The following is a 14,880-nucleotide window of genomic DNA, read 5'->3' on the forward strand; positions in this document are numbered from 1 at the left end:
TACCAAACAAGGTAAGGTAAATAGTTTTTAAGGTGAAAATATAAGGGTAAATTCAAAATTAGACCAAAACGGCCATTTAGACCCAAGACTAGAATGGGCTTTAGTTCAAGCAAACACAGTTAAGACTTTTTCTAATAGTGATGTTACAAAATTAAGCTATATTTAAAAATGTGAAGGAACTGGTCAGAAAATTTTTTTAGACATCTTATTATATTTATGTCAATAAACTTCCAAATTACAGATTTGGGAAAAAGTTGCACTGCATTATCTAAAAAAAAAATGTCCCAAAGAAATGTCAGTGAGCATAAATATCACAGCACAAATTTTAAGCTATGCCAGGGATGAAATTTAACAGAATCATTTGCATTTAAAGAGTTCAGCCGGAAATGGTCGTAACACCTGGTTGAAGCAGGAAGTGTAATGGACTCTGCCTGTGATAGCAAGATGGGTGCTTATTTGTCTCACACCAGTGGCTGTGGGGATGGGGGTTGGTGCTCGAGGAATTTATGTGCCAAAGTATTCCACAAACAACTTCTGCTCTGGTCATGAAACCCTCACATTTAGTTTCAGGGGCTAATCGCTGTCACATTGTTGCATTTCCTTCTCTTTTTTTGGTCATTTTCCTTGCAGGACCTGACAAAGAAAGTTACTGATTAGTCCTGTTTTCTTTTTAGGTCTAGGTTTATGGCCATGGCAACAGTGTAATGTCCCTCCTGCACTCTGAGTGTGTGACAGGCATGATTGTGTGTGTCTCTGGTGTGGTGGCAGGGGAGAGATCACCGGCCCACACATGGCTGTAATTTAATGGAGAATTGCCCAGTAGTTCCTGTGCAGAGGTAAACACACCAATAGTCGGGCTTTTGTTATTGCACGACTATGAGAACTGCCTCCATCAATAAACAATAGAGTGTTGGGGGAAACAAGGACTCACTGTATGAAGAGAACCCCACTGTGTCTACTTTTCACTCTCACTTGTAATCAGCCATGCACTCAAGAAGCGTATGATGGTCCTGGGCAATAACGAAGCTGGAGAGTTAAAGTCGCACATTAGAGAGAAAGGAAATCCCAGCAAGGAATGTGTTTTCAGAGACCATTTAGTGGAAAAGTTTCAGTTTTTATTAATTTGCAAGCCTCTGTGATAAGAAGCAGATACTTTTTTTTATTTTTTTTTTAAGGTGGGGGTTGCAGCGGAGGTCAAACTGGAAGAATTTGAGACACAATAAACAAAGAGATAGAGAGAGCTCAGTAGTCCCCATCAAGCTGTGAGTCAACAGGGGGCCAATCCCTCAAATCTGAGATGCAATCTGGGTCAGGGCCATAAACATTTACAGGGTGGGAAGTGCTGAGCAGAGGGGGCTGCAGGATATCAGGCCTCCTCTCCCACTTCTAATTAGCTTATGAGAATGTAACACTTATACAACAGCAAACTGGCAACTCTAGCGTTTTTTTTGTTGATGAGTGAAAGCTAAACAGATGCTAAGGTTTGAATCATGAACCATCTTATGAACATCTGTGAGTAAGAGCATTTGTTCCAGGAACACCTGGAGAATTAAATGTCTTTTGATTTCAACTAAGTTAACTTGTTGAAATCATGAGGATATTACTGGCACATTCTTAAAATAATGACCAAAGTCACTAAGTGTTTTTGCTACATGAATCACCACCTTTTTTGTGCCAATAGATGATTTAGACAAAAAATAAAAATAATAATAGTAATAATAAATCACTTTTGGCTAAAAGTTACTTAGGCTATTGTTGTAGGAAGGTAGCCGTTTGTAAGAATCATCATCAAATGATGATGGATTACTGTTATCAGAAAACAACCAGCTGAGTTTATAATCAAGGATGGAAACAGGATTAAAATTAAACAATCAGACTAACATGAGTTTATCAGGGCTGGTTCAGGTTTTGATGGTGCCCTATCTACCACTGATTACTATATTGAAATCATTATGCTAATTTGATCATTTATCTTTAATCATTTGTGTCACATGCATCGCATATTGTCGTCATTATAGTTTGTCAGTGGAATATAATAATAAGAAAATAAGAAGAATAAAAGAACAGCCCCCAATATGTTAGGAGTTTGCTTTACAACTTTAATCCAAGTCATGTGTGAGACTTAGAGAACAAAAACCTTTTATGTATGTTTGATGTTTTATTGCTTGTTTATTGTAGGGAATTAGAGTGTGTGTTTGTGTGTGGTGCTGGTGTGACAGAGCAGTTCCATTGTATGTGACACAAAATGACTGTAAAGGCATTAAATTCAATTGAGTTTAATTAAAGTTAGTACAAAAGGTAAGAAAATATTTTTAACACACTGAAACATAATATTGGTAAAATACTTTTTAGAGCAACTTCACAGCAACATCACAAGTTAAAGCTCCACATAGACTTGTATGATCTGTCACCTAAAAACCCACAAGTCATGTTTAGTTTTTGGATTTAGTATACTATTTTGTTGTATAATTGTCATCATTCTTATTTAACCTTCCTCCCAAAAAACAAACTTCTTGCATACAGATGTGACAGGCGACATTACGTAACCGATTAAAGTTATTTTCTGGTTGTTTATCCTCTTCACTCCTTCATTTCTCCTCCTAAACTGTTTGTGTTTTTTATTTTATGACTCTAGGACAATGTTTGAGCCACATATGAGAACACTGTATTAGCTTGTCAGTTAGCATTGCCTCTAAATATTTTAGCTTCATTAGCTGCAGTTTCTTTTGAATATTTTAGATATGCTCTATAAACAAAAGAAATCCACGAATGGGTGAATTTATTTGAGTAATTTGGAGAAATGTTCCACAGAAAAATACAGGAATAGGTGAAATCACTGAACGTGAAAATGACACTTGAAGTACATAAACTGCTTAATTTGATGAAACTTACAAAAAAAAATCACTATAAAACATTTTCCTCTAAGTTTTCTGGCTTTTAGCAAAAAGAAATAATTTAGATAATTCAAACTAAGCCATCTGGTGTATGTTAATATGCAGTTTCAACTGGATATTTTTATGTATATGTTTACCAGAAGGAAGGAGCAGAGAAGTGTAGGTGATGACGGTGTGCCAAAATGTGTAAATGCTTTATGGTATTTTACTACATCCCCTAAATCTTTTTATTAACATTACCATAAAGCCATGAATGGTGCCCTTCTGTGTTAAAGGAGACAGCTTCTCTGAACACAAAGGAAGCATGCAGCATATGACACTTGATGGTGAATGCTGTGGTTCATGTGGGGCTCGGGGACAAAAAGACACCTGGAGGGTTTTCAGGCTCTTTAACGTAGGTTTACAGCAGCCACTAACAGCAACAGCAGGGAGACATGGAGGTATTGACGAGCGTCTGATTATACAGGAGGAAAGTCTTGCATCACTCCGTCTAGACGTAAAACCTTTTAGGATGACGATTTGGAAATATTTCTTGCAGTGTTATCTGGTTTCAAGATAATTTAGCTTAAAGAAGAAGTATTTCTATAAGTACTGGTATGGGTAAGAGTGTATCGTGGTTGTTATAGTAACAACCTAGGCTGGTCTACTGAACAATAGTCAAGCCTTTTTAGGGGGGAACAAGTGGCTACCCTCTCCACAACCACATCTGCTGCCTGAGCATTTAGACTTATGGGATGATGTTTTCTGACCTGGTTGCCTTTCATTAGAGTTAACAGGATGAGAGACTGAATGGGAATGAAAGTCAGCATCTGCCCTGGCTCTGGGATAGTAAATGCAGAATAAAGAGACACATGATTTTAAAAGAATTGGACAGAATTTCTTCTTGGACGACTAGGTCTATGATAGAGACTGAGATATTTTAAGGCTTGAAAATGATAAAAAAAAAAAAAACTTGGTTAAAAGTTCATTCATCTTGAATATGTCTGTCTTAATAATTTTGGGTTTTAACTGAAGCATTTGAACAATTTTCCAGGGTGGAAAGTTATACAATATACATCTTCACAATACAATATTTCCACAATCAATTGATTGACACGTTGACACAACCACATGCTACAAAGGGGCAATCATCCCAAAAGAACATATGAACTGGTTTTACATCTACAATGGATAAAGTAAGCTAACATTACGTTTCTGGAACTTAAATCATATCGTCACCTTCCTAAAGTCTTTTTTTTCGTTTTTTTTTTTTAACCAAAAGACAATTTTAAATTACTTAGGCCATTATTTTAGGAAGTAATTTAAATTAACTCAACCAATTTTGATAAGAGTTAATAAATATATAAATATAGAATCAGACATAAAACAGCTGTCTATTGGTGTCAAAAAGCACCACTTGTTAAAGAGACGTTTACCCAACTTTCAGTGATTATGTATGCAAATATTCAAGGTTGCATGTATTATTTTGTCACTGCATGGGCACAATACCATTCAAAATAATAAAAAAAAACATTCAAATGTTATCTTGCTTAATCATTATATCCTGGAGTCAATTAAAAATGGCTTTTCTAACCATGGATATAAACCAGATTATGCCTGTTCTGAGGAAACAGACTGATATTAAGATTCCTTAGCTGTTTTTTTTTTGTCTGATTGTCCACTTTTCAGTGGGATTGTCAAACCATATGTTTTTGTGTCAGTAAGGTTGTGGGAAATGCCCATATTTCAGCATTCCAGCCACCTTTGAAGTGGAGATGTGGAGCTTCAAAATGACGTCACGCCCAAACTGACCACGTTCCAGCTGTGGGTTGGAAAACCGGTGGGTTCTGCTCAGTTCCACTGACCAGGCTGGCTATAATTAGCATTGAATTATGATACAGAGGCAAAAAGTTGGCTGATTTAATGAGACACAAACTAACTTTTTATTTGGGATTATCTGTAATTTGCAGTGAAGAAAGTTTTGAAGTTAGGTTTCAGGATCAGTATTTTTGATACAGTCAGCTCTCTGATACTGAATTCAACCATTTTGCTCCAGGTTTTTTTCTCCAAGAAGTTCAGAAATTCAGATTTCAGAGCTCCAACTTCACCAGTACTGCTGCATTTCAGAAATATATCTTAAAATAATCATTAGAATGAATACGAAGAACACTTCAGTCCTCTTTTTCTCTAGTTTGTGCAAAAGTTTAGGTCTGTGTGTGTGTGTGTGTGTGTGTGAGTGTGTTTGGCAGTAAATAGGGTTGGGTGTGGGCCGGGGGTAGCACTGTAAATCATAGGCTGGACAAAAAGAAGAACCCTATGGTTTCTTTGTCTTTTGATTCCCTGTGGGCAGTAGCCTCGGAAGAATTGGGCTGTGGCCACCTGTGTGTCTGCAAAGCCACTTTTACGCAGGGCGCAGTCCTTTTCTTTGTCTTAACAACATAAAATAATTTATTTTTGCATGATACAAAGTCTACATAACCCAGATAATGTCACGTCTACTCTTAAGCCACTTTATTTAGCTTTACACTGTATGCAGAAAACACTTCTTATCTACACTCCTTTCAGTCAGATAAAAATAGTTGAGCAACTGCAGCAGAAGTCGGCGGCTCCTTTGCACCAGAAATTCAATAAACATTTTAGGCAGCAACTCTTTGCTGTGCAGTGACCAAACCTGTATTACTTGCTTGCTCTTCACAAAACCCAGACCGGATCAATAAGTTTCTTTCTCTCTCTCGTACTCAGCACTGTACTCACACAGTTTAACACACACACACACACATGCAAACACAAAAATGTGGTCCCAGAATCTTGTGACCGCTGATGCATTGCGAAGCAAAAAAAGGGAAGGGAGGAAAGAAAGACTTCAAACTTCAGGGCATCCAAAGCCCTACATCCATATTGATTAAACAAATTTGCCACAAATCATTTTACAAATGCCCAGTGGGGGGCTATAGAGGCCAGTGGAAATACCCCATTCATGCTCTGTCCTCCCCCGCAGGGCTGAAGCCTCGACTCTTGGCTCGTTTAAGCGTGCTGACAACCTCTGATCCCCTGGCCATCTGCAGGGTGGGCCGGCCTGCGCTCAGGGGCCTTTGTGCTCAAAACTTCAGATTTAAAGGGAAAACTGCAGGACAGAGCATCGGAAAATCTTTCTCATTTACTCTTGGTTCCTCACCATTTGCAAGGCACACAAATCAAAGGAAGAAACTGGGAAACGGAAACTGTTGTGAGAGATTTTGTTTGGGTTGTGTCACTCTCTGCAGCCCACAGCAGCTGCCTGGTGTGTTCATGCAGTGACTCACACAAGTTTGGGTGAACTTCAGCTCCGCCTTCTCCCCCTCACCACGCTGCTCTTTGTGAATGAAAGTGGGTGGAGGCAGCTATGTGGAGCACGCATGCGGATCAGTATTTTTGAATGCGGGTGTGTGTGTGTGTGTGTGTGTGTGTGACTGCGTGTCCATGTGCTGAGTGGCTGCCCTGCAAGGGAAAGCAAACATGACGCTGACTTTGCACATGCACAACAACCAAGTTTGAGTTTTTGCTTCTATCAGCCTATTTCAACCGAACCTGCTTCTAATTTTTTGCATTTGTTCTAAATGCCTCTGTTCAGTTTCAAATGAACAGATATCTATCCACAGGTGTGCTGCATGTTGCTATTTAGAGTTACAATGCATTTTCTGTAAAATTTGTTTCACGTAAGACATAATTTTCACCCGCAGAAAACAGGTTATTGTTAGTTGTCCTATTTTCTTGTAAAATATTATTAAATCAATATGAAATCTACCCTCCCAAAAACAAGCTTTAATATGGATCTGATGACATTACACAAGGTGTAAAGCAGCCTATTAGATTATTTTAATTTTTATTTATCTTAACTTTTTAATTGGCATATGTTTTTATCTTTTTTTTTTTGTTGTTGCTAAATTTATTCTTTTAGGTCTTTAAATGTAAATGTTTGAGAACCCTTGTTGCATTCAAGAAAAAATTGTCAGAACAAACTGAAAAAAAAACTTGGCAGACTGGAATGAAACCTGACTACGTAAAGGTGGGGATTCTCTCTTCGTGTCTAAAGAGTCCATGTCTGATATCTAGATAAGACATGGAACAAATAAAAACGAGCAAATTTCTCATATTACATTTGCTTACAATGTCCAAGCAAATAATATTGCAAATTTTACTGATCCTAATGTCATATCATTTTTGATGGCTAAGTGGTGTAGTTTTATGCAAAATGTCAACTTAGCTTAGCAAAATTTAATGCCTGAACAAATAAATTGCTTCTCTTTCTATGGAAGAATAAACAAAATGAATAAACTCAATGCAAATTGCAGAAAGACTCATCAAACAAGCTGAGAAAACGCTGCAGACACCCACAGATAGAAGCAGGTGAAGGACGAGTTCTACTTATATGGCCTAATAAATTTGGTCTTCCCAAATTTGGTCTTAATTCTGAATTCTGTGAATATTTGCAACGATTGGAATTTCATATTTTAGACGCAAAAACATTTTCCAACAACAAAAACAGAATATAATATATGATTAACAAGTAAGATTTCAACATTTCAGCTGAAAAATGTTGATATTATTTGAATGTTTTTGTAAAGGTCTTGCATTGTACCAGTTGATATTACACATGTTACAGTTATGAAACATAACTTATATATATATATATATATATATATACCCTGTCATAGATGAATCAAATTTACCCACCAATAATAAATTAAGGATCTTTCTATTTGCTTTTTTCTTTTTATATTACATTTTGTAAAAAAAATTTTTGTAACATGACATTTTTTATTTCTAAAGACTATGTAAAGTAGAAAATAAAGATTTAAAGGGATTCAGTAAACATCTTACCATGCTGAGGATCTTTACACGGAGGCATTGAACTAGGCTAATGTTAGCTGTTTTTTTTTTTCTCGTTTTGATTAAAGTTGCTGATAATTCGGCATAAATGATATCATTTTTTGTGGTTTTAGGTTGAAAAACCTTACGTAAAAACTTGTTCTTTTGCTTCATAAATGAAGTGCTTTGCTGGGAATATTGTATACAATAATACCTTGTTATAGAAGCGGACTGCGTTGTGCGAGTTTTCTCCAACATGGCTATCACTGGTTGACCATCCCATGGAGATAAGGTGCGGACTGGGTTCAGGCTGACTTACAGTCCGCTCTGGAGCAGAGATCAAACTCTGAGAATTCCTGCAGAATCTATGTTGTAATCTGTAAAATGTGCCTCATATTCCATAATATTTACCACCAACATCTGTTTTCCTTTTCCTATTCATGTGCCTCTTGTGACGTCATTAACCCAAATAACCAAAAAAGCAGAATTAGCTTTCTTTCACAAGTACGCATTAAAAATCAATACACATAATTTTCTGATAAAAAAACAAACAAAAAAATAGGGCACTGGATAGCATCTTTAAGTCGAAGGGGAAAACAGCCCTTATCATCTCCAGTCATATTTTAGTCTCATCAAATAATCGCCAATGTTCCCAAATTACTAAAGATAAAATCTGCTACTTCTCTCCATTTCATCTTTTCTATTAACCCCACATACATGCTAAGTCCCTTTTATTTTAACTGCTCCCAGTTACTTTAGATCTTCCTCAACCTCTGAATGCAATCAGGAGAAGGAACAGCCATCTTAAAAACAACCCCACCAGCGACAGCTCGTGTTACAAAGGCTTAGATGTTGCTTCAAAAGCTACAAATCCTCAGAAACAATTGATCACCGTCTCTTTTTTTGGCTTTGGGGACAATTCTCGATGGTTATACCATTTTACATGCTTGCATATAATTTATCTGGTGCCACAGTCACTTTAAACTTTAGTGCATCTCCTTTCCACTCATGCAGAACGTCCGCCTGGAAATTATTTTGCTCCTGTTTATGCGGAAGTCGCATGATGAGTGGGCTCACAGGGAGCAGCTGAGCTGAGGAGAACAACAAAACAGGTAATGCTTCCAACAGCTGTGTGACTCTTTGTGTTAGTACGGGACAAAAACTGCTGACTGGGATAAAACACAAGCTCACAAGTTCAGCTCTTAAGAGTTATGTGATTTTTATTTGTCAATTCATGCAGAATCACACGCAAGTCTGCATCAGACATTCTAATATTTACTTTTATTGCTTATTTCTGTCTTGTAATGGTCCGTAGAGAGGCCTTGAATGTTTCTGCAGAAACAATTCAACAACACCCATCACTCATAAATATGTCACCTGACTGATGTGACCCCAGCAAGTTATAGCGACCCTGGGACACACAACTCTTCCCTTTCCCAAACACGAACATTTCCACTGATTTGTGTCCAATCCGTGTTCTCAATCAACCGTCAGAGGAGGTACAGTTTGGCGCTTTGACGTCTATTCACTCAACGGTTGTACATTACCGTAAAAGAGCCAGCTGTTCTTAAGACAGAAGAGCAGCGGTAGGTCGTCCATTTCATTTGGCTGTCGAGTTACGCACAGCTGCTTTTGAGTTGCCGAGACATAAAATCAATATTGTTCTTTTTTCTTGATTGCTGATGCTGGTGGAGGATGGAGGACCGAGTCAATAGAAAGCTGCTGATAATGTAGAGACAACAAGAATTGTTATTTTGGCCAGACAGCTGAGCCAAAGCACTCTACGCTTCAATGTCAAATCTGACATTATTTATGATAAATAATATTAGAATTTGACACAAATTAGTGGTTTTTGGTTTATTTATTTTTAATGGACTCCCTTCTGTACATCCATTCTTTCTCCATCCACCCATAGTCGGAAGTTGGAGAGGCTGGGTCCGGCACACAATGAGATAAATATACTGCCCTGTTCTTGCCTGCAGATTTTTCTCATAAAAAACCCTTTGATAGTTCAGCCATCTGGCTGGAGCCCAAAAAAAAGTCCTCATAAAAGAGGCCCAAATAAGGTCAGGGGTCACTCCCTCCCTAGGTCAGGGGCCCTGAAAGGTTGTTATAGTGGACTTTACTAAAGTTGTCAGCTCAGATCTCTTTGACAAATTAAAGCACATTCTTCTGGTTTAACAAGTATTCCCTTACAGTCAAACTTCCTCCAAATGACACGCTGCACAGGAAAGAGGAAACGCTGAGTATACATAATATCTGCACCTTGAAAGTGGCGTACGTTGGAAGATATATGAGATTATCTTTTGATTGTCAAACAATGTTGTCATCCTTCTTTGGATAGGTCTGCAGCAGCTTTCCCCGTCAGTTTAAAACCATTTTCCATATGTGGCTAAGTAAACACTCTTTACTCAACACATAGTACATTAAAGGTGCAATGACAGCCTGTCATTAACCCTGACCTGTCTGTGTCTCCGTCCAAATGTCCAGAGGATGAAAGGCTCGGTCTGGACTTATCTCACAGAAGCATTCAGCTGACAGCCGTCTGTGTGACAGCGCAGAGAATCTGCCCGCTAACGCGATACAAATCCACACAGTTTGAGATGATATAACTTTCTAAATCTGGGACTGGCTTTGACATGTGGACTTAAAAAAAAAAAAAAACGGTTCAGGAGATTAGTGAAGAATATTTGTTGGAGTCATTTAAATTCATAAAATAACAGGCAAACAGTAGCTGTTCATCAGCTGAGATACATAGCTTCTGTTTATGCCAGTACAGAGCAAACAACACACAGTTAGCCATCTTAAAAATATCAGGGGCTGAAAAAAATAGCTGATAACGAGACTGCTAAGAGAGATAGCTAAGTAAAAAAAAAAAAAGCATACATTGGGAGTAAGAGAATATTTACCACATTCGCTTAGGTACAGTAAACAGGAGGCTAAAGCTGTCTCAGGATGCTAAGCTAACTACACTGAGCAAAGATGCTTTAGAGAAGAGCAAGCAATGAACATTAGCTGTTAGCATAACAGTTGCTATCAGGGAGGAGCCTTTGAGACCTTTCTTAAAATTTTAAGGATAGTTAAACATAAATAAAGATAAGTAAAGCATTTACTTACTTTTTAGTAGCACTCTGAAAGCTTACCATTCACAAGCTAGCTCGCCTAAATTCACAGGCCCAAAAACGAACAAGTTCACGTAGGCTATTGACAGTAGTAACTGTATACTGTGCTCATCTTGCCTACATTTTTAAAATAAGTATTACTATTTTCTTTCTCCCTGCATATAACGTAGAAAGATATTTAATGTTAACTCTCTATTTTAGTTAAATTTTATTTTGAAATATCAATGTGATTAATTTCATGTTTAAAAATGAATATGGAAACTTGTTCCCAGTTGACATTGATGGAGAAAAAAATATGAAAAATACAGAAAGAAGAAAGAAAGAATTAGACTCATCTCAAGATCTGAAAAAGTCAACATAATGCGAGAATGCTGTAGTTTTATGAGAATAAAGTCAATTACGATAATAGTCATAACATTTTGAGAATAAAATCACACAAGAATAAAGTAAAAAAAATGTGAGAATAAAGTCAAAATAATACAATATGTGGTAATATGAGGGGAAAAATCTATATTTCAAGAAAGAGTCAGTACACATGCGTGAGATGGTCACCAGTGGTCTCTCTTCTCTGTGTTGTAAAAAAAACAACAACAACATAATAATAATAATAATAATAATAATAATAATAATAATAATAATAATGATAATAAAAAAACATTCAGTCTGTGACAAAGCCCATTTTCACCTCAGTAATAGTACCTTTAACTCCTTCAACTTCATTTATTCTCTTCCATCCCGTATTTAAAGTAATGCTGAAAAACTACATTCTGCAAACACTGAAGCATAGCAGAGGTCTGAGTTTGGGATCTGGACAGACCTGTCTGGAATCCTGACCTACACTCAACAACAGACAAATAACATCCCAAAAACATGACTCTCTTTCAAGAGATAGGAAAAGAAATTGAAAAATTATTAAGGGTTTATTTATTTATTTATTTATTTATTTAATTTCCTTTATTTAACCAGGTAAACCCATCATTTTCAAGGGGGACCTGGGCAGAAGTCTGCAGTGCACAGCAACCTGGTTACAAAACAAAATTGATTAATACATATACACAAATATAAAACAATTTAAAAACAATGACACCGTTTAAAAGAATCTTGTTGCCTGTTTTTAAGAATCGCTCCAAATAAGTCCAGTGAAATCAGTTCTGACATCTTGATTTCAGGCTGTAGCTGATTCCAGGCTGAAGGAGCATCACACTGAAAGCTTGTTTTCCTTTTTCAATTCGGCAACGTGGAACATGCAAAAGAAAAATGTTAAAGTATTTACTAGCCAAGATATGAACACGCTACAGGCACGAAAGCAGGAACTGATCTTTTTGTAACATAATATTGAAGTTGATAAGATGAAGCAGGAGATATTTTGGTTTTTTTTACCGCAGCCAAAAAAGTTATTATGACAACTAAAAGCAGACTTGAGAGTTATTATTGTAAACTGATAATAAAAGGAGCCCTAAAAGGAAAAAACACTAGAGATGTATTTGTTTTCCAGAGTTGGTGGAGGTGAAAGAGAACATGCATCTATCTTTACAAAGATTTGAGAATGTGTTTGGTCTCACCACCCCAGCACTCTCAATCCCATCCCATCTTAAAAAGTTAAACAAATGACCATGACAGCTCCTACGAGTGTGGGAAAACCTTATCCACCACACAGATACTCGGCTGGAGATTTGTCTTATGCTCATTGTGTCCCCATTTAAAAGACGTGTCAAAGCTCTCGCTGCATGCTCCACTCACTTCCTTAAAAAGGTGTTGCTGGATGATACGTGGTGGCAGTGTCCAGTTTCAGAGGAAATGGTGAAAGAATTAGTAGTAGGGGAGGGGGATAAGGTCCATTAAATGCCACTTTTAAAAGAAACAAGGCTTGCATCGCTCCCAGGAGTAATCATCCCTGCACAGTCTTCAGACGGGGTTTGGAATAGTCAAAGGAAATGTACAGGAGTGAGTTGTTCCCTCATAACCAGTCGCGCATCATCTACATGCTGGCTGTGTAAAAAAAACAAAACAAGAAACAGATATGAGCAGCCGGCTTCTTTTTGGTTTTATTTACAGAGATTTGAAGATAAAAGGTAACAAATGGGGGGTTTGGACTCCTCAAATTACATTCAGATGAGAATACTAAGGCTCCTGCATTTCTTACAATCAGCCTAACTATGAAAGGTGAAAACAAACAAACAGTGTTTTTCTCACAGAACTTTTGCCTGAGGGAGCCACCACCAATAGGGGCTTCATCACTGCACACTGTTATTAATCTTACTTAATTGTAGGCTATTCTGTTCAAATGTCTGCAGCTGTATTTTTCATCATTAAGCGTCTGTTTATAGTGGCAGGAAACTGCCCTAAAAAGTAAGTGATAGATATTCTTGTTCTCAGACTGAGAAAACAGGATTAAGTGTCTTTTTGAACTTTGATTGGCTCTTTTTTTCTGTTTATTTGTGGACTGAAAATGGGAGAAACGATGAATTTAGCTCAAGAAACACGAGGAGTTCATAAAGCCCTATTTGGGTTTTGGATCTGTGCTCTAATTTCCAGAAAATACACTATGTAGCATTAGCCTGATTTAGGAACTTCATCAACTCTTTATTTTCAGAGAAATGCAGTGCCTTGAAAAACATTCATACCCCTTGGAAAAAGCTCAGTCTCAGATTGAATGGACTGTAAGTCTTTGACTAGGCCATTCTGACACGTAAATATGTCCCCATGTCTCACATCTTGTAAAGCCTGCAGCAGTTTTAATCTGCAGCAGTTTTAATCTAATCATCTGCTTTCCTGAAGAAAAGCCTTCCTAAAGCATGATGCTGCCACCGCCATGTTTTGTGGAACTTTGCAGCTCCTCCAAAGTTCCATCGAGTCTTCTGGCTACTTCTCTGATCTTTGCTCATCACGCTTCCCCGTGCTATTTTCTATTCTCAGCTGTGGATTACACAATGCTCTGTGAGATGTCCGAAGCGTGGGATGTTGTGCTATAAACTAATCCGGCTTTAACCGTCTCCACCCTGGTGTTCATGATGCTTTGTTGACTGATGTTCTCAAAAAAACAACCTCTGATGAAGTTACACACAGGTAGGCTCCATTTCATAACGAGGTTATCTGGTATCACAGGATTTTATTTAAAGGTATTAGAGAAAAGGGGGACAGACTATAATTCAGATTGTTATTAGTAAAATAAATGTGAAAACCATCATATTAACAATAATATGTCTTAAGATAATGCGTCTCCTATTGGGAGAAATTTGTCAAGGCTGCAGAACAACAAAGACAGAACAATAGTTCAAACAAATTCAATACCAATAAAACTACCACAAATAATTAAATAAACATGCATCAAATTTTGTGCAGAGAAGCACATTGGTACACAATATTGATGTGCAAAAGAAAATGCACATTTTGCTTTGCACAGTACATCCACACAAACACAATGATGTTCTACTTTGGGTTGGTGTGTCACATAAAATCACATTAAATCTGTTGAAACAAACATTAAAAGTCTAAGATACTGTATATGCTTCCTTTCCTTCTTTTGTTTGCTTTTATAGTCACACTTCGACTTAAGTTAAAAAAATAAATACATTTGTACCCCCTGCAGCTGTTAATGACTGACTGCACTATCTTGCATAATAAACATGTTCAAATCAGTTTATTTTCTAGATGATTTAACTCTAACATGAACATGTTCTTGGATTAGACTAATTTTGATTATTTTTTTAAGATATATTATTACGTACAGCAATAGAGGTTACGCTACATTAGGTAACACCTGTTGGGGTATTTTTTTTTGTAATCAAAGTGAAGATGCCTCTAATGCCTCATAGCACGGGCACGGGTCGCATTCCAGTGACGCTGAAAAGGAATGAATCATGGTGGAATAATTGCTCTTACTCTTCCCTGACCACTTAGTTAAAAAGGGATTCAGATGGTTGGGATCTCTACCTCTCTCTCCAATACCCCTCCTCCCATGGGACGAAGAGAGGAGAGGAGCAGAGCATGGGGGGATGGGTGTTTGACTTGGGAGAGGAGAATTTGGAAGGGGGTGT

This window comes from Poecilia reticulata, linkage group LG7 (genome assembly GCF_000633615.1).
Source record: "Poecilia reticulata strain Guanapo linkage group LG7, Guppy_female_1.0+MT, whole genome shotgun sequence".
In the NCBI taxonomy this organism is placed as follows: Eukaryota; Metazoa; Chordata; class Actinopteri; order Cyprinodontiformes; family Poeciliidae; genus Poecilia; species Poecilia reticulata.